This window comes from Ochotona curzoniae, unplaced genomic scaffold (genome assembly GCF_017591425.1).
Source record: "Ochotona curzoniae isolate NIBS_2020 unplaced genomic scaffold, NIBS_Ocur_1.0 contig_1071, whole genome shotgun sequence".
Classification (NCBI taxonomy): domain Eukaryota; kingdom Metazoa; phylum Chordata; class Mammalia; order Lagomorpha; family Ochotonidae; genus Ochotona; species Ochotona curzoniae.
In genome coordinates, this window is record NW_024464939.1 from 6318563 (window position 1) to 6345197 (window position 26635).

The window sequence follows — 26635 nt, forward strand, 5'->3', positions numbered from 1 at the left end:
CGAATGATCCATTGCTAAAATGACAGGACCAAATTATTACCTATCAATAGCAAACCTGAGTGTAAACAGATTAATCAAGCCTCATAGAATAGCAGACTGGATCAGAAAAACAAAACCCATCTATCTGTGGCCTACAAGAGACACATCTCATCAACAAAGATATGCAGAAACTAAAACTAAAAGGATGGAAAAAGATATTCCAGATTAATGGAAAGTAAAAATGAGCTTTATCAGATTATTTGACATGAAAAACGTTAGAAGAGATAAAGAAGGACAGCATACAGTGATCCAAATATCCATTCAGTAAGAAGATATCAATTTACACTCGTTTCTTAGGTTGCTTCCTTTTTCATTTCTAGTTTTAATTGGTTTTTCTTTTACTTTTTCAAAAAGCTATTTATTTATTTATTTTATTAGAAAGTCAGACATACAGAAAGGAGGAGAGACAGTGAAGAAGACCTTCCATCTGATGATTCACTCCCCAAGTGGCCGCAACGGCTGGAGCTGAGCCAATCCAAAGCCAGGAGCCAGGAGCCTCTTCTGGGTCTCCCATGTGAGTGCAGAGTCCCAAGGCTTTGGGCCATCCTGACTTCCGGAACAGGTCATGAAAGGGGAAACAAATAGGAAGTGGTGCCGCTGGAACACAAACCAACGCCCATATGAGATCCCTGTGCAAGCAAGAAGAGGACTTTAGCCACTAGGCTTCCGCATCAGGTTCTCTCAATTTTTGTTGCTAGTCTGGCTAAAATTTGTTTTGCTCATCTTCTTTAAAAAGTAACTCTTTGGGGCCCGGCGTGGTGGCGCAGTGGTTAAGGTCCTCGCCTTGCATGCCTGGGATCCCATATGGGTGCCAGTTCTATCCCAGCAGCCCCGCTTTCCTTCCAGCTCCCTGCCTGTGGCCTGGGAAAGCAGTCGAGGACAGTCCAAAGCTTTGGGACCCTGCACACGCGTGGGAGACCTGGAAGAGGCTCCTGGCTTCAGACTGGCATAGCATCGGCCGTTGCACTCACTTGGGGAGTGAATCATGGGACAGAAGATCTTCCTCTCTGTCTCTCCTCTCTGTATATCCACCTTTCCAATAAAAATAAAATAATAAAAATAAATCTTTAAAAAAAAAAGTAACTCTTTTGTTTTTGCAATTTGCAGTTTTTTTCTTGCAAGTCCATTAATTTTTGCCACAATTTTTATTTTTTTGCTTTCTGCTCATTTTTGTTTTTCAATAAGTCCTTGAGATGTATTATTACATCATTTATTTGAAATATTTCTTTTTTTGTAAGCCTCTGATGTCATAAATGTCCCTTTCATTATTGTTTTATGGGGTTTGATATTTCTGTTTTTATCTTCATTCCTTCATAAAAGGTTTTTTTTTCTTATTTTGAATTCTTCACTGTTCACAGGTCAAACGGTAGCATCATTTGCTTCAAGAGGCTTTTGATTTTCACTTTCATTTCTTCAGTGACACACTGGTCATTCAGTAGCATGTTATTTAACTTTTTCATATTGTTGTAAATTTTCAATTTTTCTTCCTGTTGTTGATTTTGCCTTATGGCCTTTCATTTAAGACAATATATAGTAACTGTGTAATTCAGACTATCATAACCAGATATGAAGATACACTGCAGAATGCATCTCCATTTCTAAATCAAAGATGGACTCCCAATGAAACTATTAAATATATGCTGACAACAGGATGCTGGGCTTCCTACCATTAACCATACCTAAAATGTCAGGATGCACTTAAATGGCAGAATGATGGTCTTATAACTGTTTATGAAGAACTATGCTTTTGTAACAACATAGGGCAAATCAGTGGGTTGGGGAGGGGAAAAAAGGCATATCCCAGAGCCTAAGGAAGCATATCACTAAATAGTAAAATAACCCCATTAAGAAAATTAACTGTTCCAGCTCCAAATTCACACACAAGTCCTGGGGATCTTGAGACCTCTCTGCCCACCATTTGGTAGGAAGAGCAGACAAGTTGCAAGTGCATGCCTGCAACCAGTTCTCTTCTTCTGCTGGAGTATAGGGTGGGGTAGGGCAGAGGTAGGAACGTAACTAATTCTTTTATGTCATCTAAAGCTCATCCTGCTGCATTGTGTTGAGTGTAGAGGAATTTAATGTATCAATATATACACGTAACTGTCCTTGCTTCCTGAGAAACTGGAGAGTCCTAATTTGTTAACCTCACCAGGGAGCTCATCTTTATCACTCGTGCCCTGCAACTTGCAACTCGGCACCCACTTTGCTATTGATGTTAAAATTTTTCCCTTGTTGTTTTCCATTGTATAAGACCTTTATTTATCATATCATTATATGTTGTTCTCAGATTAAAGAGCACACAATCACACATTAAAAATTATTCAAAGCTACCAAAATCCTGATTAAAGCTAGATTGTTAAAGAAATGGCATTATTACTCAACTTTAAAGCTTAGAAATCAAATTGCGCAAAACCAGTCTATAATATTTTGTTTTGTTGAAGGTTTTTTTTTTTTCAGATAATGTTCATCTGCTTTATTGAGGTTCATGCGTGCAGAAGTTTGCTGTAAGGATTAATATCCAGATAATTCTCTCTGCCAAGGGCCGCAGGTCTGCAAGCGCTGTACTTCAGGTTTGGTGGGTTTCAGTTTCTCTCACCATCTAGCTGGCTTCACGTGAAGCAAGTGACTTTCCTGGATTGTGCATTATGTCTACTTCTCCTCTAAACTTATGTGGAAAATAAGCTTCCCCCACTTCTCATCCCCACCTACTGAGTAGAGTTTTTTTTTAAAAAGATTTATTTTTATTATTTTTTTATTGGAACTGAGTAGAGTTTTAACACAGAACTTAGTTTCTTACTCATACTTGCTTCAACACACTGTCATCCCAATTTTGCCTTTGATATAAACAACAAATATATGAGAACGCTGTGCGAAGTTCATTTTTCATTCCCATGTTCGGATTAAAATTAAGTTTGTCCAAAATCACTTATTTACAGAAGAAGTATTCTTAACATATGCCCCACTAGAAATGATTGAGATAGAAAGTAACAGCTATGTATAATTCTGAATTGGGGCATATTTTAATCAAATATAGTAAAAATAGCATGAGATTATGAATAAAATAAATTCCTGTAGCCAAATTGAGTGAAAACTCTCCACCTGCCATTTTACTTGATTTCTGGAAAGCACCTGCAATCATTGACGTCCTTTCCTTTTAGCAACGCACTCCCCCTTTGATGTGTTTTCCCTCCATTTCTCCTTCTCTTCATTATTGATCTTTTTTCTTTCAACTACTTCTTATATGCTAGATTTTCTAAGATGCCATTTTCTCTGTGACAAATGGAAATGTTCCCTTGAAGAGCCCTCCTACCCATTACATGAAATTCTGTATATACAGTGTTTGAGGAAGTACTGGTCCATGATGGGCAAACTGTTAGTGTACAGGCATGACAGTGAATGAGCATTTACCCCTTACACCCTCCTAAAGAACGCTACTTACACAATGACCTCAAGAACCAGCTGTGATGCCTGAATTTCTCAGTTACAAATGTGTCTGAACTTCAGAAAACTAAAAAGAAGGAAGACTCCTCAACTTGGGTTCTTAAGGCATGGCAATCTCAGAATACTAAAAACAGTTTCTAGTTGCACCAAACTATATAATATCCAGTTGCATTCAGAAACGTAGAACTGTCCAGGCCCTCTCATCTATCATCATATGTTCATTCAAGCTCCTACTTCCTATTTTTAAAGTCATGTAAAAAATAGACATGTATTAATATAGCAGATTCTCAGGGTCACAGAAAATTCATAATTTCAGCATGAGTACAACACAATTCTCATGTTAATGTGATATTAATACAAAGAAAACATTCAGTACAGTTCATAGCTATGATTCTAGATATAATGATATCCCTCTCCATCTTCATTGTTAAGTTTTTAAATAGTATTTTAACGTAAATACTAGTTAAAAGCTTTATAATTCTAATTTAAACTCCATACACATTATTTCTAATCTCTTCTAGAGGGAACCAAATGTTAATGCGGTTCCAGATACCATCAAGTGTGCCTGGATTGCTTTCTCTGCAAGTCCGGCCATGTCACTCTCATGTTCAAATAGTGCTTTGGCTCCAAATTACTTACAGATAAAGGCCAATTTCATTAATATCTGGCTCTCCTGAGAGCAACAATTATCACATCTTTACCTGTATAAATATTGACTTTATGAAGAAAGGAAACAAGGGAAAAAAAACAGGTAATTAAGAAATCCGCCTTACTACTGATGAGGCTATCTTGGAGATGCAGTTCATTCTCCCAGTAAAGTTTGATTCCTATACTGAATCAATGAACAAATAAGATTTATTTTTATTGGAAACTCAAATTTACAGAAAGGAGAGACAGAGAGAAACATCAATCCAATGGTTCATTCCCCCAAACAGCCATGATGATCAAAGTTGAGCTTATCCAAAGCCAGGAGCTTTTTCTGGATCTCACATGGGGTGCAGGGTCCCAAGGCTGTGGGCTGTCCTCCATTGTTTTCTCAGGCCACAAGCAGGCAGTTGGATGGGAAGTGGAACAGTAGGGATAAGAACCAGCACCTAAGAGGGATCCCAGTATTTGCTAAGGGAGAATTAGTCAACTGAGTCATCCTATTAGCTTCAATTAATTATTCTTTTAATCTCCCGGGGATTATGAACTCGAAGAAATCTTCCTGCCTGGAGAATGTGTTCTAAACAGCACTATCCAACAGGAAGATCAGCACAACTTTTGGGATAAACTCACTCAACTCTTCCTTACTTTCCTTGCTGTTAAGTTTCCCACCCCCCACCCCCAATCAGACAAACCTAGGTATGTTACACCACTGAAGCTTCTTTTGCCTAGAATGAAGCTTCAGACAAGTTTGCCCTTCTTGGCCATCCTGGCCAACCCAGGTCTTCAGGGATTGACTCTGAATGTCTGTAGTCTCATCCTCTGACACCAATCACGAATCAGTCTGGGTTTCTACAGTGTTTCTCATGAATTGTTAAAAAAGATTCAAACCCATATGGGACACTTGGCTTGCATTCCTGTCTCTCAGCTTCAACTCCAGCCCCAGCTATTCTAGGCATTTGTGCAATCAATCTACTGATAAGAGCTCTGTGTGCTTGTGTGTGTATCAAGTAGATAATTAGACAACAAAACAAAAAAAACCTTCAAACTTACTTGCTTATTTTTCACTCATATCAGATTTTTGAGTCGTTCCAGAAATACAATGTGATACTCAAGCGCCACTTTCCTAGTCAAGCCAGCATGCACTATCAAAATTTCTTATCCAATAACATTTTTACATCAAGGCAGGGACCATGTTTACTCTGTACACTAATATGTCTTTTTTATCTGTCACAGTGCCTGACACAACATTAGTGAGCAATAAATAGTGATATAATGAATGAACAATTAGTTATGCTTCTCACTTAGGCTCTTGCTACTCATCTATTTGGAATTGTTTACCACTCGTTTCATCAATGCCCCACAGAATGTCAACTCTTATGTTGGGTAATAGCTCCGTATTTCATTTTTACTTTCCCTATCCCCATGCTTTTATCAAAACGTTGTCACTCTGCATGCTGCAGCACAACTTAGAAATCAGTCTCTATCTCCTTTGTGTCATGCCGCTGTCCTTTTCCACAAATTATAGCTTACAGGTCCCTCAGGTTAACTAGAGCATACAAAAGGCAGAGAAATTCTACCAGGGCTTATTTCTGTTGACATTAAAATAGTAGGTCACACTACATTCAGAAAATTCATGTGGAAATGGTAGTGTGACATATTTCTTCAGAGAGGGAAAACACAGATAAGCAATTTTCTTTCTCAAGAGACTAGTGAAGTGTTTTCTTTGTGTCACCTTCCAATCCTTTATATTGCAGCAAATAACTACACCTTTTCTATCCAATTAGAAAAGCCATCAACAACTGGAAGAATAAATAGCTGTCCAGTCAAATAAAAAAAAAAAAACACCAGCCTACAACTGAATATCATGGTTTTTTTCTTTTCAAAATTGAACATCTACAGAAATGCTTAGATATCCTTTATCAACAAATGTGAAGAAAATTATAGGAATATAATTATTTCTCTTGCAACCTGTGTTTACTTGCTGGGAACTGTTTGACATTATTCTAAAAGAGGCATGCTATCAAGTTAAACTCTTTGAAGGAGGTGAAACCGATGGGACACATCTTTTTGAAACTATAGTGTTGCCTCAAACCAAGAACATACTGTTTAAATCAATTTTGAGAGCTTGGTTTGTAAACTGTTTTTTTTTTTCTTTTGTCAAAACATACATTTGTATTATGGAAAATTTTTAAAAAGTAAGTACATAAAATTAAAAATAACCTGGAATTCCACTATGAAAATGTAATAAGCATTTGTGGATGGGGATTGATACAGGCACTGGTGATTAGATGACCATCAGCTAGGGATTAAGGGCGGATGGTAATTATCAGCCTTCTCTCCAAGGAATATAAAGTTGCTCAAACACAAAATTTTAATTAAGTAACATTTCAGTTATTTTTTTAAAGATTTGTTTATTTTTATTGTGAAGGCAGAGTTATGCAGGGAAGGAGATACAGAAACATCTTTCATCTGCTGGTTCCGTCCCCGAGTGGCCACAACAGCTAAAGCTGAGCAATCTGAGGCCAGGGGCTGTAGGCCCCGGTCTCCCAAGGGTTAACTCCACAGCTTAGCTTGGTTCTCAAGGTGTAACAGGAAGGGCAATCATGGCCTGATACATTTAGCCCCTGGCTTGACTGCAATTTCCCTCCTTTCTGCTTCCCCTTTTTGCACGTCCTCGGGGGAGCTTAGGTGTTGCTTAAGCATTGGGAAAATCCTGGGAGGGGCCAGGCAGACTATATAAGAGCAGTTCAACTTTGAATAAACTGGCATTCTCTTCACAAGAATGATCCACTGTGTGTTGTGTGTTGTCTGTCTTGTCTGTCTCATAACCCTAGTCCCTCCGCTCAGCTCGGGGCTCGGGGTACCGTGGCGACTCAGGCGTTGCCAACAAGGGGCTCCTTCCAGGTCTCCCACGTGGGTGCAGGGTCACAAGGTTTGGGCCATCATCTACTGCTTTCCCAAGCCACAAGAAGGGGGCTTGATGGGAAATGGAGCATTAGGGACGTGAACCAGCACCCATGTGGGATCCCAGTGGGTGCAAGGCAAGGACTTAGTCACTGAGCCATTGTGCCAGACCTCTAGTTATTCTTTTCAAAATGTCTCATTAATTTTCCTCTTTTGTATGCCCCCATATTTCATTGTAACTATAATTATAGTCATTTCTTCACTCACCAATGCCATGACAAACAACAAATTCATTTCATATTTTTCTACTCTATATGTAAATTTAAAATATGATGAGACATTTTGCAAATTAAATACAATAAATCCTCATTTATAAAGTACATATCAGATAATACACATATTCCAGGCTTGACTTTTTTAGCCCAGTTCCTGGGGGCTTGGAAAGATGGGGCATGACAACCTATGCATGTAAATCTGGGAAAAAGGATCAATCTTTATACTAAAAATGAGAATGAAAATGAAAGCACTTAATATTGACAATTATTAGTATGTTGATGAAAATATAGTTACAATATTTACATTTAATTAAAATCAATGATAGTCTAATGATGAAAATTATGACAAAACTTAGAAAATCCAAAATGTAGCCTATAATTTTGTATTAAATTAGCTAGCATTAATGTTGCTTAAATATTCTAAATATGTTAATGGTGATAAATGAATGACACAGTAGTATGTTTCAAAGTTATCAGTTTCGTTGTTTCCATTTCTGATTATGGTTACCTCAGACCTGGATACAATTCTTAGAATATGTAAGAGATAGATCTAGGCTGGCTAGGATCCCATATACTGGGCATTTGTAACTGCCCTAATTAGAAATAATGTTTTCCATTTTTAAAATTTTGATGGGCTTTTAAAATATATATCTCTATATTAAACATTCTATTTACTTATTTTCAATGATATCATTTGCCTTCCCATTTGAATAGGGGTTTTGTGAATGTATAAATCCTTAGTGCTTCTAACAGCATCTGGTACAATGAAGATAATGAATAAACACTTGTCAAATAAATGAATATGTGCATTCCCTATCAACTAATTCAAAAGATGATCTTAACAATCTAGGAAGCCTTAATGAAGGTATCTGGGAGAAATAGTGCACTTCTTGCTGCCCACATCTCTTCAGTCTGCACTCACTTTCCTGAAGCTAGGTTGTTCAGCGCCTTTAGTTCTAGGAATTCCCTTGCTAGTTGACCAACAGCCACAACATCGACCTAGCCCTCAACTTCATAGTTAAACTTTGGAAAGGTCTCTTCTGCTCTGCAGCTCTTCCCTTGCTGACAGCACTGACTTTTAAGTGCTTGCAATTATGATTTTTTTTCTGCCTCTTGAGATTTAAGTTTTTCTCCAGGATTCTTTCCAGTTTTACAACCCAATTGTTTATAGGATTTGGAAACTATCATTGGAATATAATCCTGTCGGTGGGGAAGCAGAAGTCTAACTTCAGAAGGCAACAATTAACAAACCTACGTGGCCTATTCCTTTTCCTAATATTCCTTCAGAAGCTCTCTAGTATCTTTACTAGCTTATCCCAGCACATAACTCAGACTTTTTTTTTGTTTCAGTAACTCCCAGTCACTTTTTATTTGATAAGGTTTCAAAATAAATTGTGAACTTTAGGTTATTCAGATTTAATTCTCTTGCTTGAGAATTAAAAAGAATTTAAATAAATTTAAATTTATTTAAATTTAAATTTATTGTCTTGTTAAAACTGAACACATCTTCATTATTCCCAATCAAGCTTGCATCTAGCTGAAATATCATATGACTGGGCCTGGTGCTATAGCCTAGTGGCTTAAGTCCACACCATGTACGCACCAGGATCCCATATGGGTGCCAATTCATGTCCCAGTAAGCCTGCTTCCCATCCAGCTCCCTGTTTGTGGCCTGGGAAAGCAATGGAGGACAACCCAAATCTTTGAGACCCTGCACCCACTTGGGAGAACTGGAAGAGGCTCCTTGCTCCTAGATTAGGATTGGCTCAGCTCTGGCTATTGTGGCCACTTGGGGAGTGAATCATCAGATGGTAGATCTTCCTCTCTGTCTCTCCTCCTCTCTGTGTATCTGACTTTCCAATGAAAATAAATAAACATTTAATTTTTAAAAAGTCACATGGCCACCTCAAATGATTCTTGCCAATAGTCTTATTGCCCTCAATCCACTGGAAATCCATCTCTCCTTTGGCACAATAAATAGTGCCCCACAGGTTATATTTTCCTCCTTTCTGAATATGATGTGACTCAATGAGTCCATGTTAAATGGAGTCACTGATATACATTATATATCATAGCAGTAAAAATAATGTCGCATCCAATATAGAAAGAAAGGCCAAGAAGAGAAATTTTAGCACAGGTGTTCAGGTGGTAGAAGGACATGGAGGAATATCCCAGAGTAATATAAGTACATTTATAATAATTTCCTAGTTATCAGTGGATTTCTTTCAATACATAAATTTCCCTCTAATATGCAAATGAGCTTAATAAAACAAAAAAGTCTAGAACAACCTAACACATTTTTTGTAAAGCATTCTGAATGAATAAAAAATTCACAACTATTTTTTAAATTTCCATAAGAAATATTCTACAAATATCAAAAAATAGTGAAGCTAATGATGGAAATTTTAAAAGCAGAACTCAGTCAATGCTTCAATAAAGTAGGCTTTGCTTACAAATACATGAGAATTGACGTTTATATGGGGAAAGTAGTGTGCAAAATTAAACTTTATTATTCCGTAGGTCATTTACAATGCTATATTCTAAATGAATACATTGTGTCGTATTGAGATTCTGTTGGACCAGATAGAAGTAAATCACTATTCAGGAAATTTTTTAATTCTCAAGATTCCATTTAGGCAAAACTGTTCTGAGCAGTATCTTAAAATTTAAGTTAGGCAGATAGTAAATTAACTTATTCACACTATACGCCTATAATTTCCTGTTGCATGGTACACCTGAGATCTGAGACCATTTCACTTTTTAAAATAAATTATATTCCAAGGCAAGGCACAATAACCTAGTAGCTAAAGTCCTCGCCTTGCATATGTGAGGATCCCATATGGGTGTGGGTTCGTGTCAATGCTGCTTCACTTTCCATCCAACTCCCTTCCTGTGGCCTGGGAAAGCAGTAGAGGACGGCCCAAAGCCTTGAGAACTGCACCCACATGGGAGACCTGTAAGAAGCTCCTGGCTTCTGGCTTTGGGTTGGCTCAGCTTTGACTCCGGCCTTGTGGCAACTTGGGAGTAACCAGCGGATGGAAGATCTTTCTGTCTTTCCTTCTCTCTGTAAATTTGCTTTTCCGATAAAAATTTAAAAAAAAATCTGAAGAACAACAACAACAAAAAGTCATATCTCTCAGACCCGGTGTGGTGGCCTAGTGTGTTAAGTCTTTGCCTTGCATGCACTGGGATCTCATATGGCAGCTTTGAATCTTTGCAGTGTGGAGCCAAAGCTACTAGCAATGGTGCCAGGAGGGCCCCAGGAGCAGTTAATATGGAAATGCCCTAGCACACAGGTTTACATAATAGATCAAAGAGAGGTGCTTCCTCCACCAGGCAGGGGAACTGGCATTAACAGACTGAGGAAAGGAACCATGTAGAGGAACAAATTGTGTATTATGGGACTGCCTCTTGCTGTTGAAATGCAAAATTCTTCCAACCACCCCCCCCCCAAAGCGTAGGTGACAACCTTTTTTCTTCCTGTTGTTGATTTTGTTTTGTGGCTTTTCATCTAAGGGGATGTACAGTAACTGTGTAATGGAGACTCTCATATCCAGATGTGAGGATATAATATAGTATGCATCTCTACTTTCAGATCAAAGATGGATTCCCAGTGAAATTGTTTACTGAATCTTCGTAACAGGATGCTGGACTCTGTCATTGTCCATGCCTGCAATGATGGACATGTGACTGTTTATGAAGAACTATACTATAGTAATGATACAGGGGAACCCAGTGAGGGGGAAGGGAACTGGGGAGTGGATAGGAATTTCCAGGGTCTATGTAACTGTATCATAAAATGATAATAATAATAGTAATAAAAGAAGTAAAATTAAAAAAGTAAAGTCTGATACTGGTAAAAAAAAACTTTGGCTCTCTGAAATCAGTCGGTAGTCCACAGGTTATTCTTTGTCAGGTTCCATGCACCAAGTCCATCATTGCTAGACAGTTAACAGGCACCTGTTCATGTCCCTCCTGCCCTAATTCCCACCCAGCTGCCTTCTGTGCCTTGTGTGTTGGGGCATCCAAGGACGGACCAAGGTCCCGGGATTGTGCACCAGCCTCCTGGCTTCAGATCAGTTCAGTTCCAGCTATTGTGGCCACTCGGTGCATGAATCAGTGGACACCAAAGATATCTCTGTCTCTTCTTCTCTCTGCAAATCTGCCTTTCATATAAATATATATGAAATGTATATATATAATATATGATGTGTGTGTATATATATATATACACCTGCAAGGAGTGATTCAAGCATCCCATCTTGGACCCTGCACCATTTCCTGCTTCCCCTTCCTCAAAGCTCGCAAAATTCGTGCTGTTCCAAGTATCCACCAATCAAATGTAACTTGGTTCTTTACCTGAGAATTCCCCCACCCCAATCTCTCTGGTCCCTACCCAGTCTCCACCCACCTACCTGTGGCTCAGATCATTTCAGTCACTAGTCCCTGGGGCCACACAGCCCCTCCCTTCTCCTTCCCCCTCTCTCTTCCCTTCCCTTCTTACCTGCCCCTTCCCTTTCCCTGGTAGCCCCCATCCTGCCACCAAGGCAGATGAGTCCCTTCTAGTTCCCCACCCCCTCCACCCTTGTTCCGGTTCCTACTCTTTTGGAATAAAAGAACATCCTAATATCACTTAGCATCTGATGTTTTCGGCTTAAGAAAAAGACTTGGCTGTGGGAATTAGCTGTGCATAACAGCGTAAGAACTTTTGAAACTTTAAGTACGTTCAAAACTTAATAGTACATTTGCAGAAAAAGAACTATTCTGAGTTTAAGAATGTCTTTACTTTTTCCTCACACAACAAATATACTTTAATGGATACAAGTCTCAAAATTTGGATTAATTTCTCAAAGTTATCAATCTTATATTTATTCTTGCATCTGGAACCTTAGATATCTATTTACATTTTTTATGCTATCTGTATGCATTGATCATTCTTACATTCTATATCCTTAGCTCTCGAAACTCTATCATCCAACTTACTAATTCTCTTTGAATTTTGGCTACTGGATATTCATTTACCTATAAAGTTTGCTCTTTTTAATTTTTTGCAATTACACTTTTTAATAACTTCAATGGTTATTGTGTTATTTTCCAAATACACAAAGATAATATTGTTTCCTAGATTATGTCATTTTATGTCATTTTTATAACCTTTTATAACTGAATTTGACCACTCAACTATTTGAAGTCACGAAGGAAGTAATGTGTTGTTTCCCTGTATCTTTACATGCTACTTGCTCCCTTGCATCCTGAGTAATGCTGATTGTAATCTACCCTTAAATTTTGTATCATTGACTTAACCTAAATTAAGGATCATTATTCCCATAGGGTTGGTTTACACTATATGAATTCCTGAGAATTTGTTGACCAAGAAACACTTTGTTCCTGAAGTTCCACACTTGATGTAAGAATCTCACCTATGAAAGTATCAAACAGTTGTACTGAAGGACCCCATTGCTGTGTCCCAACCTCACCTCTATTCGCAAAACTCTACTCATCTCCTTACTGCTAGTCTTTTCTATTTTCTATGATAACTCTAACTTTTGATGCCTCCCCCAAATACAACCAACCACAACACCACTATTTTGTTGGAGATAGGATTATTTTACTCAGTCATTACCCTTTTTTGTTCCCCTTTTTCTCTCTCATCAAATAATTAGACTTCAATAATTTTTTAAATAAATAATCACAAACAAGCACAGTCTAGTGAAAAACTAGCATTGACATACAAAATGTGAAAATTTGGATTAAAATTTAGACAGCGAAATAACTTTCAATGGTAACATGTTTTCTCAAAACTGTAGCACTGGGTGATTCTAGTCAAATTTAAAGAAATAATTATACTATAAATGCACTATATGTATATGACTGATATACATTAGCATAAAGCAGATACATATAACTGATATCAAAATGTAGTGAGCATTAAATATTGTAAAATTTCAAAAGAAAAAAATTTCTATGCTTTGAAACATAAAGTATAATTATACATAAGAACACATTAAATCTTTTATGACTGTACCTACAGCCACTTTATTATTTAACATGGCCTTAATTTTATATATAATACTAATAGTACATATGCTACTTTTCATTTGTAGTACTAAATTACTCTGCTTAATGCTAAGAGATTATCTAAATCATAAGTTTTTTTAAAACTTTAATTTTTCATAGGAGACTTAGCTACAAGCTGTAATTTTATAATCATTTTCTATGAATTAGTGAAGGAATAAATGAGGAGGTATGTTCAGGTAAATATGCATTCTTTTCAGGCACTAATAATAAATTAGAAGAGAAAAATCTATAAAAGTATACTGGAATTTACACCCTATCTCAACCATTTATTCTCTGATATTGATCAAGTTACATAATATCCTCAGTTTCTTTAATAACTAGAATGAACTGTATTGTGTGGGAGGGGTGTGTGTGTGTGTGAAGGAGCGGGGAGGGATGGGACAAGAGAGAGTGAGAGAGAGAGAGAAACAAAAAAAATGCAGACAAGGCAGAATGAAGACGACAGAAAGAGAAATATATTGCAGAAAATAGATATGAAGTTCTGAGAAAAGCAACTTTGTTCCTGGCAATAAATGAAGCAAATATGTGTGTCGATATCAGTGACCACTCAGTGTATAACAGATCCTCATCCATAATTACAAATGTATTATTTTGGCCTTTTCTGGCCACATCAGTGTAGTAAGACACAAACTCTTAGAAGAGCAAATATAACTCTTGATTTCGCTAAAGATAATCCTCTAATTCAAGCTTCCTTCCCAACAAAGATGGATGACATGATAAATTTTGGCTAATCACAACCTGGCTAGATACAAGCTGAAATTGGACAGTTTTTTCAAAACTGTTTATACTGTAGGGGCACTGATGCTGTCAACACAGAAGAGGATGATTCTTACAGATTGTACAGCAGGCCCTTCACGTAGAGTATTTGCTGGTAGCAATTGAATAGTGAAACCATTAACAGTAGCACATTGGGTGCATTTTCTATTTTCTATGTTGACCAACTTATCTGTTGGCAGAAGGACAAAACGTAAAGGGTTTTTCAAGAAATAATTCCGATTAATGGTTTTGTCATTTTTTAATGAGAAAATTTGAGATTCATTAGGTAGCACATTGCTTCTTTTCCACAAGGGCTTCAAGAAAAAAAAAATTATCAGCTTATTACACAACAGCCATTATGGCACAAATGCGGAAAAGTTCTAAATTCACTATTTGACAGAAGACACCCAACAGCCTGTAACATAACATTCCCCTCCTGTTAAGAAATTGCCTCACCAGAATGAAGATGTATTTCTATCATATCATTATCATTCTGCATTCAACTCTGTCCATCCTTGTTTCCCCAATCTAGCTCACTTCAGTGTTTCAATACTATAAAATGAAGAAGTAAAAACATAAATAATAAAATTGTTGCTATAAATATATTTTGCAGCGGATTATAGTTATCTAACTCACAAATTGCATGTTTGTGTTTACAAGGATTACATATTTATTTCAAATAATAGCTATATAGCCAAAATCAATTATTTATAATATCAGAGATTTGCTATACCTTATTTCACATTAGAGTTTAAATCTTAGAAGTATATTATTATACTTTATTTTAAACATCTTAAGTCATTGTGATCTACCCCAGCTGTGAAACTATACATTAGCTCAGTCATATAAAGCAGAGAATGCATAATTCATTAACAACCAAGTGCACCATTATATTCCAATTGCCTTCAAGTTGTGTGTTCACATACAACGTATGAGCAATAATTACTACATTTTCAACCATTTTGTTCTCTCCAAGCCATCACACAACATCAAGTTAATAGATAGAAGTCTGGCTAGGTCTGCCAAGCGTTACCAACACACACCTTTGATTTGTTCTCTTCCTTTCAAAATTCCGATTTTAAAACTGAAACCAAAAAAAAAAAAAAAAACCCGAAAAGATCTACGCTGAACAATGTTCTATGGTCATTTTCCTTAGCTCTTTAAGATGTATTTATTTATTTGGCAGGAATAGTAACAAAAAGGAAGAGTGAGGCAAGAAGAAAGGATGTGAAGGAGAAAGATGGAAGAGAGAAAGGGAGAAGTAAAAAGGAGGAGATAGAAACAAAGAGAGCACTTTGATTTATGGAGTCAATCCCCTAAATAACTATGATAGCCAGGGTTGGTTCTCACTAAACACAGGAGTCCAGTAGCTCCATCAGGTTTCCACATGGGTAGCATGCACTCAGCTACTGAGGTTGTCATACAAAGCATCCCCAGCAGCATTAGCAGGAAATCTTTTCACCAGCAAAGCAATCTAGACTTGCCAATATGTATGTCCTTGTATTGAGCCAATATGTATGTCCTTGTATTGAGCCATGGCTTTAGCTGCTGAGCCATATTAACCATCATGTTTATCTGATTTTTGTATTTTCTGTTCTACTCTAGCTACAGGAGCTATAGAGTGTGCCAGCACAAAAGGGAGATACAAAATTACATAAATTTTAACTGAAATAGAAGCCAGGAGTCAGGAGTCTACTGCAGGACTCCCACATGAACACAGGGACCCAAGAATGCAGGCTATCCTTTCCTGATTTCACAGGTCATGGGCCTGGAGCTAGATGGGAAGTGCAATGGCCTGGACATAAATGTGGTGCCCGTAGGGGATGCTAGCACCACACTGGAAGACTTTAGAATACTATACCTCCATAGTGTTAGCTCTAGGACCAAAGCTTTAAAAGATCCCCCTAAAAAAGTTTGTGTGTGTGGGGGCTGAGCACAGATACAGCGGAAGAGCAAACTAAAGAATGATTTCAGAGCTTTTGGGGAGTTTGAAAATATTAAATTTCATGTGGATACCAAGGCAAGTGGAAGCTAGTGTATTTTCATATGTATGAGATGAAGAGTCAGTAAAGACGTTGTTGGATGGGCCCAGTACTATAGTCTAGTGACTAAATCCTCACCTTGTATAAACAAACTCCCATATGGGTGCCAGTTCATGTCCCAACTGCTCCACTTCCCATCCAGCACCCTGTTCATGGCCCGAGAAACCAGCAAAGAAGGGATCAAAACCTTGGAACCCTGCACACGTGTGTGCGACCTGGAAGAAACTCCTGGCTCCTGGCTCCTGGCTTTGGATTAGCTTAACTCGGACCATTTCGGGCATTTACGGAGTGAACCAGTGGATGGAAGATCTTTCTCTCTGTCACTCCTTCTCTGCAAATTTGACTTTCCAATAAAAATAAATAAATCTTTTTAAAAACTGAATTAAATTTGTTCTCAAAATGTGAAGTCAAATTTTCAAAATCCAGAAACACGTGCAGACCACAACAGCAGCAAAGAAGAGCAGGAAGTGGTGGAACTAAGTAGGGGTGATGGCTGAAGTCAATCTAACATTTAGGGTAAGGCATCTCAAAAGAGTGGCAATCAGCAGAAAGAACTTTGAAGAAACCAGAGATGCTAAAAAAAATCCATCCTGCAATAAGATATTGAAGATGATTCTTCTGTTAATCTAAGATGATTATTTTGTGAGACTTTCTAGTGTGAAGGGCATCAATGTGTCCAGCTATTTATAGCCACCACCTCATTTTCTTTGTTTTTATTTTCTCCTTTGCTATTCATGCTATGACTCAACATGGGTTTGTGTTTATACAAATCTTCTGAGTATAATTTCATGTTAAATCTCAAATAATTCCTTATGTGTTTTTCTGTGTCAGGTAATGGCACAGAAAACCAAGCTCACATGCAGGCAGTGATGGTCACAGGCGCAAGAAATCAAGTTTCTCAGGCACAGCAAAGACTGGTAAAAGCAAGAATCCCAGGGATAACAAAAGAGAGGAGGAAATGCTGGCTGTAACTCAAGAAATCTCCACGATTATATTAGCTTAAAGCTAACTACTTTCATATCCCTGCTTGCTTTCCCCTGCCAGTGCTAAAACAGCTCATGTAACTACCCTATAAAACATGGAGGCACGGAGATGACTGTTGCCCAGCAATAATGGAGAGATCCAGGCTGGTGCTCTCTAGAGTAAATAAAAGGCTACTTCTTCTCCACAAGTGGCTATGCAGTCTCTGGTGGTCAGTTTCCATAAGCACACTACAAAGCTGTGCAACATGTATTTTAAATCCTCAATGCGTAAGGCCCTACTTAGTTCAGGAGATACTGCAATTCTACTGGCTAGTTATAGTTAATGCAGACTAAATTTTTTTCTGCATGGGCCTTCTTAGGAATCTGTATCAATTCATTAAATAGAGACTTACAAAACATCATTGATGGTTAAATTCAGATAGTTATATTCAGATGCACGGAGAAACAATGCAAGGTGTATCCTTAAATGTGTGTGTAAATTTAAATTGTAAAAGTGACTTAAATCACACACAGTAGCTTGGAAAAGTTTTATATCCAGATTGTAGAAAAACTCCTAGGTAAATATAAGCCTCAATTTTTAAATGTTGTGTAGCTGGAATTAGGGAAGTTTTATTTTCATGGTACACGTTAGCTGCTAGAGATGGAGTTCAGCTGTAGAGAAACTGGTCTCATGCTTTAGCTCTATTAAGTTGCTTTTCCTTCTGTGTGATGAGTCCTGCCTTATAAAAAAATTGGAGCATGCAAATTGTTCAACGATCTCTCTCTTTGGTAAGTTCTTGTGTTACATTGCTCTTGGCATGGTTTTGTTCCTTGCACGGCCGGGTCTCCCAAAGGTTAACTCCACAGCACAGCTTGTTTCTCAAAGGTGTAACGGGAGGGGCAATCATGGCCTGATACATTTAGCCCATGGCTTGACTGCAATTTCCCTCCTTCCTGCCTCCCATTCTTGCACGTCCTGACTGCAATTTCCCTCCTTCCTGCCTCCCATTCTTGCAAGTCCTGACTGCAATTTCCCTCCTTCCTGCTTCCCCTTTTTGCACGTCCTTGGGGGAGCTTAAGTGTTGCTTAACCATTGGGAAGATCCTGGGAGGGGCCAAGCAGACTATATAAGAGAGTTCGATTTTGAATAAAGGCCTCACTTCACAAGAATGAGTCTCAGTGTGTTGTGTGTCTTGTGTGTCTTGTCTGTCTCATAACCCTAGTCCCTCCGCTTGACTCGGGGCTTGAGGTACGTGGCAATGCAGGCGTTGCCAACAGTTCCTAGGCCAGGTTCCACTCTTGGCTGTTCCAAGGGGTTCTGTTTATTCTCTGAACATGCAATTTTAGGAAATGGAGGAAAGATTTTCAGTTGCTGTCAATAAGTACAGTCAGATAATGAATCCTGTAAGTTCAACTGTATGATCAGACGATATTTAGTAAGCAAAACAGATATAAAATGAATATGTTGAATCATACTTCACATAATACAAAAAAACCACAGCTCATAACCTCACTATGATTTTACTAGAACATTTATGAATAAATGCAAACTCCTTTGCCCTCTGAATATAAAATAGTACAATCACTTTGAAAGGCAGGTTGCCAAATTCCTAAATAATTACACATGCATTTGCCATGAGAGAGAAATTGTATTGATATTTGTTTATTTCAGAGACATGAAAGTGTGTTTGTATATAGACTTATCCATGAATTTTCAGAACTGCTTTATGTGTAATGGCAAGAAATGATAAACAATCCAGATATCTATCCATAATGTAATAGACAAATTGTCATATATTTGTAGAGAACATTAATGATCAATAAAAGGTAACAAATAATTCTTATTTTGGGCACTATACATAAATCTTCTCATAATTTTATTAACTAAATAAGTCAGAAAGTATATACATATGAATTTTTGCATATAATCTCAAATATTTATTTATTATTTGCATTCTAAAAATGGAAATAATTGTAGGAATCGACATGGAATTAAATTATCTGGCATGAGGATAGTCAAGAGAGAGGGATGAAACAGGAGCATGAAGTAACCAAGCAGTGATGGGAATGAAATTAGCAGATTACATTATATGCTTCTAATTTTATTTATTTTTATTTGAAAGGCAGGGAGAAGAGAGAGTGACAGAGATAGATGTGCAACTGGTTGGTTCATTCCCCAAATGCTCACAGAAGCTGGAAATGGTTGCCTAACAGCAATACCAGTGGTTGAGCCATCAATATTGCCTTCCCCTGGCGCAATTAGTAAATAGTTATCATCAGAAGCACATTCAGAAAGAATGAGGCCTGACTGTGGTACCAGAATCCTACATGGGTTCCAGGTCCTGTCCTGGCTGCTCCAAGCTTGGTCCAGTTCCTTGCTTATGTCTTGAGAAAATTGCAGAGGGTGGCTCACATCCTTGGACACCTGGAGTGAACCCAGAAGAGCTCTTGGCTTCTGGCTTTTGATTTCATATTAGCTCATCTCAGGCTGTTGGACTAATTGGAAAAAGAATCTGCAGGTAGAAGATTTCTCTTTGTCTATATATCTATAACACTGCCTTTCAAATAAAACTAAAATAAATCTTAGAGCTAAAAAAGTACCACAGATGACTCTCAGGAATAAAAGAGATTTCAGGTTTTGTGGGTCTGTGAGATTTTGCCAATGAATTTGACAATTGAAATGGAAAATAGTTTGAAAATGTAATTAATAAAACTAATGAAAGTTGAAAATAGAGTAACTTCACATTTTGCCTACGAACTATATTAAATTTTCTATTAAAATTTTCCCACAATGAAATTACCTGGCCAGACAGTATTATCAGACATGGAAGAAAAAAGATGAATACATCTCATTCAAGACTGCCTAAAAAAGGTTGCTAAACATTTCTCAATTCACTTCTGGAACCAGCACAGTTCAGATGCCAAAATCTGTTAAAATATGTATCGGAAATGAAATAAAAACATATAGAGTAACATAACTAATATATGTATACACAAAAACTCTTTAACACAATCATCATCCAATTTCATTCACTTCAAAATAAGAGTTGAAGCAAGAACATAAGATTGTTAAGATAACCATAAACTTAGGAACAGAAGTTAAGTTAACAAACAGCTTGAGGTAAGAAATTAAATGAATTGCAGTCAGCTTCCCAATCCCAGTGCCTAGAATCATGTTGGAACTCCATTATGTGTGTAAGAGCCAGCAGTGGAACTCTCATTGCATTATTTCAGGGATTTTTTATTAACAGACCTATTAGTCTTTATAACAACTCCATGAAATGGATAGTATTGTATTCCCTATTATAGAGGATGGAACTGATGAACACAGAGAGAGTACTTTGCCCAAAGTCATACAGTTTAGAGGCAGGCCAGGTCTGGCTCCAGGTCCGTGCTATAAACCACAGTGCTGTATTGCTGACATACAACAGGATCTATGGCATACATTTATCTCTTCAGTTAAAAAAAATGTTTTATATAGTTACACCAAAACAACTACCTTAATTTTTAATGTGAAAAATTAAAGACACGTTTTTGTGTGTGTTATACTAATGTTACCTTTCTTCTTTGCTGCCTGTTTTTATTTTCATTAAACAACAGATACACAAGTCTTACCTACTCAGAGTACTGATAGCAGAGGTAAGAGTAAAATTGTGTTAACGTCAAACAGGTTTTCTTTAAACATGCACAAAGTGGTGTGCCTCTGTCCATAACAAAATTTCCTTACAATAAACAGATAAATCCACACTCTGTCTTCTGATGAAAAGCAGAACTGAATTAGAGAAATAAGATTAGTTCTGTGAATTTGAATAATGGTTTAAACCTTTAGCATAATCCATATCTATCCTAGTAACCATTATAGAGCCGTCAGAAGCCACTGGACGCTCTCCATTAATGCAAGTGTGTGATGTGGAAAATATTTTGACAGCATTAGAAAATCTCATAACCTACAAGCAGCGGCAGAACAAATCAGAGCCACGTGTGGCTTAAATAAGTACATCAAAGCAAAGAGGCTTTTCTTCTGAAAAATTTTGGAGAAAGAATAGAGAAGGTTATTTTTTATTTTTTTTTAAAAAAAGGGTATGCCACTTTTTCACTCTTTAAAATTTCTTAGATGTTCCATGATCTTAGATTACTATGCTGGAAATTGTATAATTTTTCTAAATACTGTAGTGTAATTCTCCTAGTATGTATACTCCTAGTATTTCTCCTAGTAAACACCACTGCCAACCACTGGTCTAGCCTCAACCAAGCATGACAATTTCTGCTTTGAAGCTGTTGTCTATCTCCAGGCATTCCCTTAACAAGATTTGGCTCAAGGGATAGGCTGGATGCGCATTGTTGAAAGAAGGATGCATAAATGACACAGCTTGTGGAAAACTGAGTATAATGTAAAATAGGAAAAAACATAGAAATGTTAATCTGTGTCACAAAATAAACTTTTAAAGACATTTTTGTGTGAAAATGGAAAATTTGAGATTTATGGATGTCTCAAACAGGAGATGTGGTCAGGAAATTAATGAGGCCCACAATCATGTCCCGGCCAGGTGTGTAAAACCACAGACCTGGAAAAGAGACAGTGGCGCTGCGGAGGGGCTCTAAAATGGAGTCTCATTAAATAAGGCATTTAAATTTTACTGCTTTGATTTCATGTCCTACTCACTCCACACCAGCTGTAATTGCCCTCTTTGCTCTTCCTGGAAATGATAACTTTTGATTTACTTGGATTGTGTGTTTAACGAGAATTCCACGTTACCAATACACCCTTCTGCCGCGGACTGATTTTCTGATATCAGCCAGTTTCACTCTTTCCCCTTTTTTAGATTTTTCTGTCAGAAATATTTGTTTTCTAATATTTTATTTTATACCATATACTCTTACCCCCAACACCAATGGCTCAAACTTCCTTGCACTAAGTATTTTATTTCCTCTCTATGATGTTTAAATTCATAAATTTTATTTGCGCATTATATTCAAGGTTTACCGTTAATCTTATCTCATATAATATAAATAGCAACAAGTTCAGGGACATTATTTTATTCATCAAAGCATACCAAATTCCACTGCATAGTAAGTGTTCAATAAATATATTTGAATAAATCATGATATCTATAAATCAATATTAGTCAGCATCTATCATCATTTTTTGCCCACATAATTCCCTAGGCTATAACATTTGAATTAGCCATTCAAAAACTAACTTAGAATTGTGTGTTTATAATTTATATTAGCTTCAACTCTCTTTTTTTCTAATCCTGCCAGTGAGACATTATTCTTATCTGTACTTAGTGGGTCAAATATGAAAGAAGAACAATATCTACTCAGTCAATATGCAAAATTTTAAAAAATTAAAAAAGAACACTGATACATCATGTTGGGTTACTACAGATAAGATGTCTCTAGGCTAACGCTATTCTGTTTTACCATCTGCTCATTGGAGGCCAAAGATGTTATTAAACATTTCTCATCAGGACCAGCATTCCTTGGTGAATTTCTGGTATTGACTGTGGTCTCAGTTTTTAAAATGGTTTCCATTAATGGCATCTCAGAATATGTAAGGTACTTCAATCACCCATTTACACAAATATTCTTTCCCTATTAAGTTCTAAGTGCCATACACTGTGAAAGTTAATGAAGATAAAATAGCCAGAAATGAATTCCCTGCCCTCTAGAAGCCTGGCAAGGAAAGTGGAAACAATAGTAAAAGCACATTATAATAAACCAAGATAGAACCTTTAAAGGAAATTGGGTATTTAAAGAGTTGAAATCTTATGTGAGTGCTTGAGTTGTTTAGAGAAAGTTGTTTGAAAGGTTTTATTTTCAGTAGTGTTAATGAGAAGCAGGATGTGTGGTTGAACTCATGACTAACCAGTTTCACTAAAGAAAAGTGAATGTCAAATATGTATTGTTTTCTATTTCAAAACTTCAACTTCATGTCATTCACTGAAACTGTAGGACTACCTGGTGCAGAGAGATGATGTGAATAGGGAGATGCAAGAAACACCGACGTATTTGGCAGGAGATAGAATTAACCCAGCAATTCTGAGATCCATGAGTCATCCAAGTCAACATAACATAGAAGCCAATATATAGAACTGGAATGTTTTTAAAAAAGATATGAAGATAAAAAAATAGAAAAAAGAAACACAACACAAAATTTATTCATTACAGTAAATTAAAAAATGGCCAACAGGAGAAACTGAAAAAGTATGGCCAGTGAATTAGGAAAATGTTACAGAACAAAGAGGTGAGAACATGCTGAGTGGTAGAAGATATATCCAAAATTTGACTGACAAGATGATTTATGTATAAATAAATATAAATATATAACAAATATAAATATGTACTTATAATATGCAATTAAAATACATGAATATGTATACAAAATACGTTAATGTATAATCGTGTGTATATAACTATATATAGTTACGGTAATGGCATTGAAGGAATTTAAAATGAATGAAAAACAAGATAGAAAAGAATCAATGAGATGAGATCCTGATGGTGAATGAGAGGTTGAAAGATCAGGTCATTGATGGCATATGGAGACTTCTGGGAACACAGCCTCCCTAGCACTCCTGCAATGTCATCGGCCCTTTGGAACATGAAAGATACACGTAGGTATGGTGTTTGGTAGGTAAAGCCAGCTCTGCCCTCTTTATTGGACCCTAAATTCTTGGATCTGGTACCATAAGTTTTTTAGCATTAACTTCTACTTAAGAACTACCTCCCACGCGCAAATAGCAGTTATTTTTCCCTTTCCATTTTGTACCTCGCCTTGAACTCCTCATTTCTCTCTGGAAGGAAAAGTTTAGGAACTAATGAACAATTTTGACATATGCCCACTTATTTTCATATTTGTATAGAGGTCAAAAAACAATATCAACCAAACTTGGAAAGAATTATTTATGATTTATATTAACCTAAACATAATAGGTTTTATAGACTTCCCAGCAAACAAGCTAATATGCCTATGTTAATGAATGTGACTTACAATTCTAAATGACTTCAGAAACTTACATGAAAAATGGCACATTGATTTTGTTTTTATAGCTGCTACATATACCTCATATTTATTTCTTTTAATTGATGTTACTATGTAAAGCAGTCTTACAAATGTTAAAAATAGTTACATGCCTTAAAAATATACATTTGGAGATCTGACACAATGGCACAGTGGCTAAAACCTCGCGTTGCGATTGCCAGGATCTCATATGACCAATGGCTCATGTTGTGGTTACTCTACTTCCCATCCAGCTCCCTGCATCCGGCCCGGGGAAGCAGTGGGGGACTACCCAAAGCCATGGGATCCTGCACTCATGTAGCAGATGGAGAAGAAGCTCCTCACTTTGGATCAGCTCAGCTCCAGCCATTGCAGCCACTTGGGGAGGGAACCAGCAGAAAAGAAGATCTTTGTCTCTCTATTTCTGTAAATCTGACTTTCCAATAAAAATAAGTAAATCTTTTTAAGATTATATTTTTGGAAGCCAAATGTTGCTGTTTGTTTATGGAATAGATACACTAACTGTGACATATCATTTGTAGTACATGCCGAGCCTATCAAGTTATAATTAATCACCAATATTAACCAAAAATCATTTCCCACTGCAATTTAATTTTCCTGTTTTTCGATGTAAAATTTTGCTAAAACTTCACACTTACTTAATATTTAACAAATAGAAAAAAATATGATTATCTAAAAGGAAACTTCTCCAAGGAAAATGGCTAACACTACGAAGTATGTGTATAATGAGCATGAATATATGTATTTTTTATGAAGTTTACAAACTAGTAGTAACAAAGAGTTTCAAAAAACAGTATTCAGCAGCATTGAGGGTAAGTCTGCTGACACTGGCATTGGTGTCATCAACTATATGTAAACGCCTTAGTTTCAGAAGATAAAGTCCAATAGAGTAACACTGGTAAGGTCCTTCCCACATAGGAACAACAGATAATTAGGAATCAACATATCGCAGGAAAAGGAAAAAGAACTAATAGTTAAAAAGCCATATGGAAAAGAGGAAATGAAATTGAAATAACAAAAGGAAATGGGAAGAATAAGTAAATGACAAAATTTATATATTCTATTGCTTTGCGATTTAATGAATCATTTACATACCGAGAATGTTATACCAATATCCATCTTAACTTTTTTTGAAATATGTATGAAGAATTTCACTTCATGTGCAAATTACTACCAATAGACTTAAAAAACAACTAGGTAGTAAGCTGAAAGGGAATTTCAGTAGTAACTTTTTTTCTCTGAAAAGTAACAATATTGACTAAAGTATTTTAACAGCTGCCTTATCCATACACAAAGTGTTAGTCTTGGGATGCATTACTTCATTTTTGTGAAAAGAGACACAGTGTCACATTTTCTTCTGTGACAAGCATATTATCATTCTTTGTTAAATAGAATTAGATAAACTTTTTCTCCTGATAAAATAAATACATGCCACATCCATTATCAACATAAGCCAAACACTCTACTGGATCTTTTACAAATTGACTTTCACTTTATCCTTTTGAGTTTTAGGAACTATTGCCCATATTTTAGAGTAGTGAAAACATAGTAAAAAAAAAATCTTAATGATTTTTTTTAAAGTAGGAGACCAGCTCACATTTAATTGTGACTTGTTTTCAAATTGTACAAGTATTTTGACATCTATCCCACCCCCCAACACATATTTCTCTTAAAATGACAAGAAAACATCAACCAATCACAGGTTTCATGGGTTTTAAAAGTTTATGCCTTCAGTTCCCACTCTCAGCACCCAATATTTCTCTGAAATAGCAGGCAAACCGGCAGTGCTAACAGTAAATGTCCACCCTCCACAGTTGAAAAGTTCAGGTTCTCTGAGCATTCTCTGTAGTGCCACTTGTCCTGTGCTGGCACCTCCCCACGGCTGGGGAACCTTAAAGGTACCAGTGAAAAGAATTACATCCCCTTCAAGGGGAAGAAAGACAACCCCTCCTCAAAACCCAACAAGCTGTCTGTAGGGTCTTTCCTCCTCCTGTCCCATCTCTTCAGGCTTGGAGTGTTTGTGTGTGTGTGTGGGGTGTGTGTGTGTGTGTGTGTGTGTGTGTGGTGTGTTTTGCAGTGGAGCAAGAGAGAGCAAAACCTAACCTGAAAGCCTAACCTGAGTTACAAGAAACCAGACAGTGATGGCTGTATGGGGCGTGTCTGGGAGCAGCCGAGACTCTCCATCCCCCTGCATCCGATGACTGTGCTTCACAGAAAAACAACAAAAACAACAAATCCACAAAACACAGCAGCTACAGTTACAAAACCCATTCATCCAAGGCTGGCAAGAGTTAGGAAGGAGAGGTGGGAGGGCCCAGGGCACAGGGAGAAAACAAAGGAGTCAATCCAGTCCCTGAACAGCGGCTGGCAAAATGCTGGAAAATAGCTGCAGAAAACCTGTGGTCCTTTCAGACTCACGCAGGTGTTAAAAATCCATACTGGAGTCAAGAAGATGCTGCTTTATGT

At 37.0% G+C, this 26635-nt stretch overlaps 1 protein-coding gene across 1 annotated transcript in view; it reads right to left on the reverse strand.

Moving 5' to 3' along the window:
• Positions 1-26635, reverse strand: part of CNBD1 (cyclic nucleotide binding domain containing 1) — a 363708-nt gene that overhangs the window by 161820 nt on the left and 175253 nt on the right. The window lies entirely within an intron of this gene.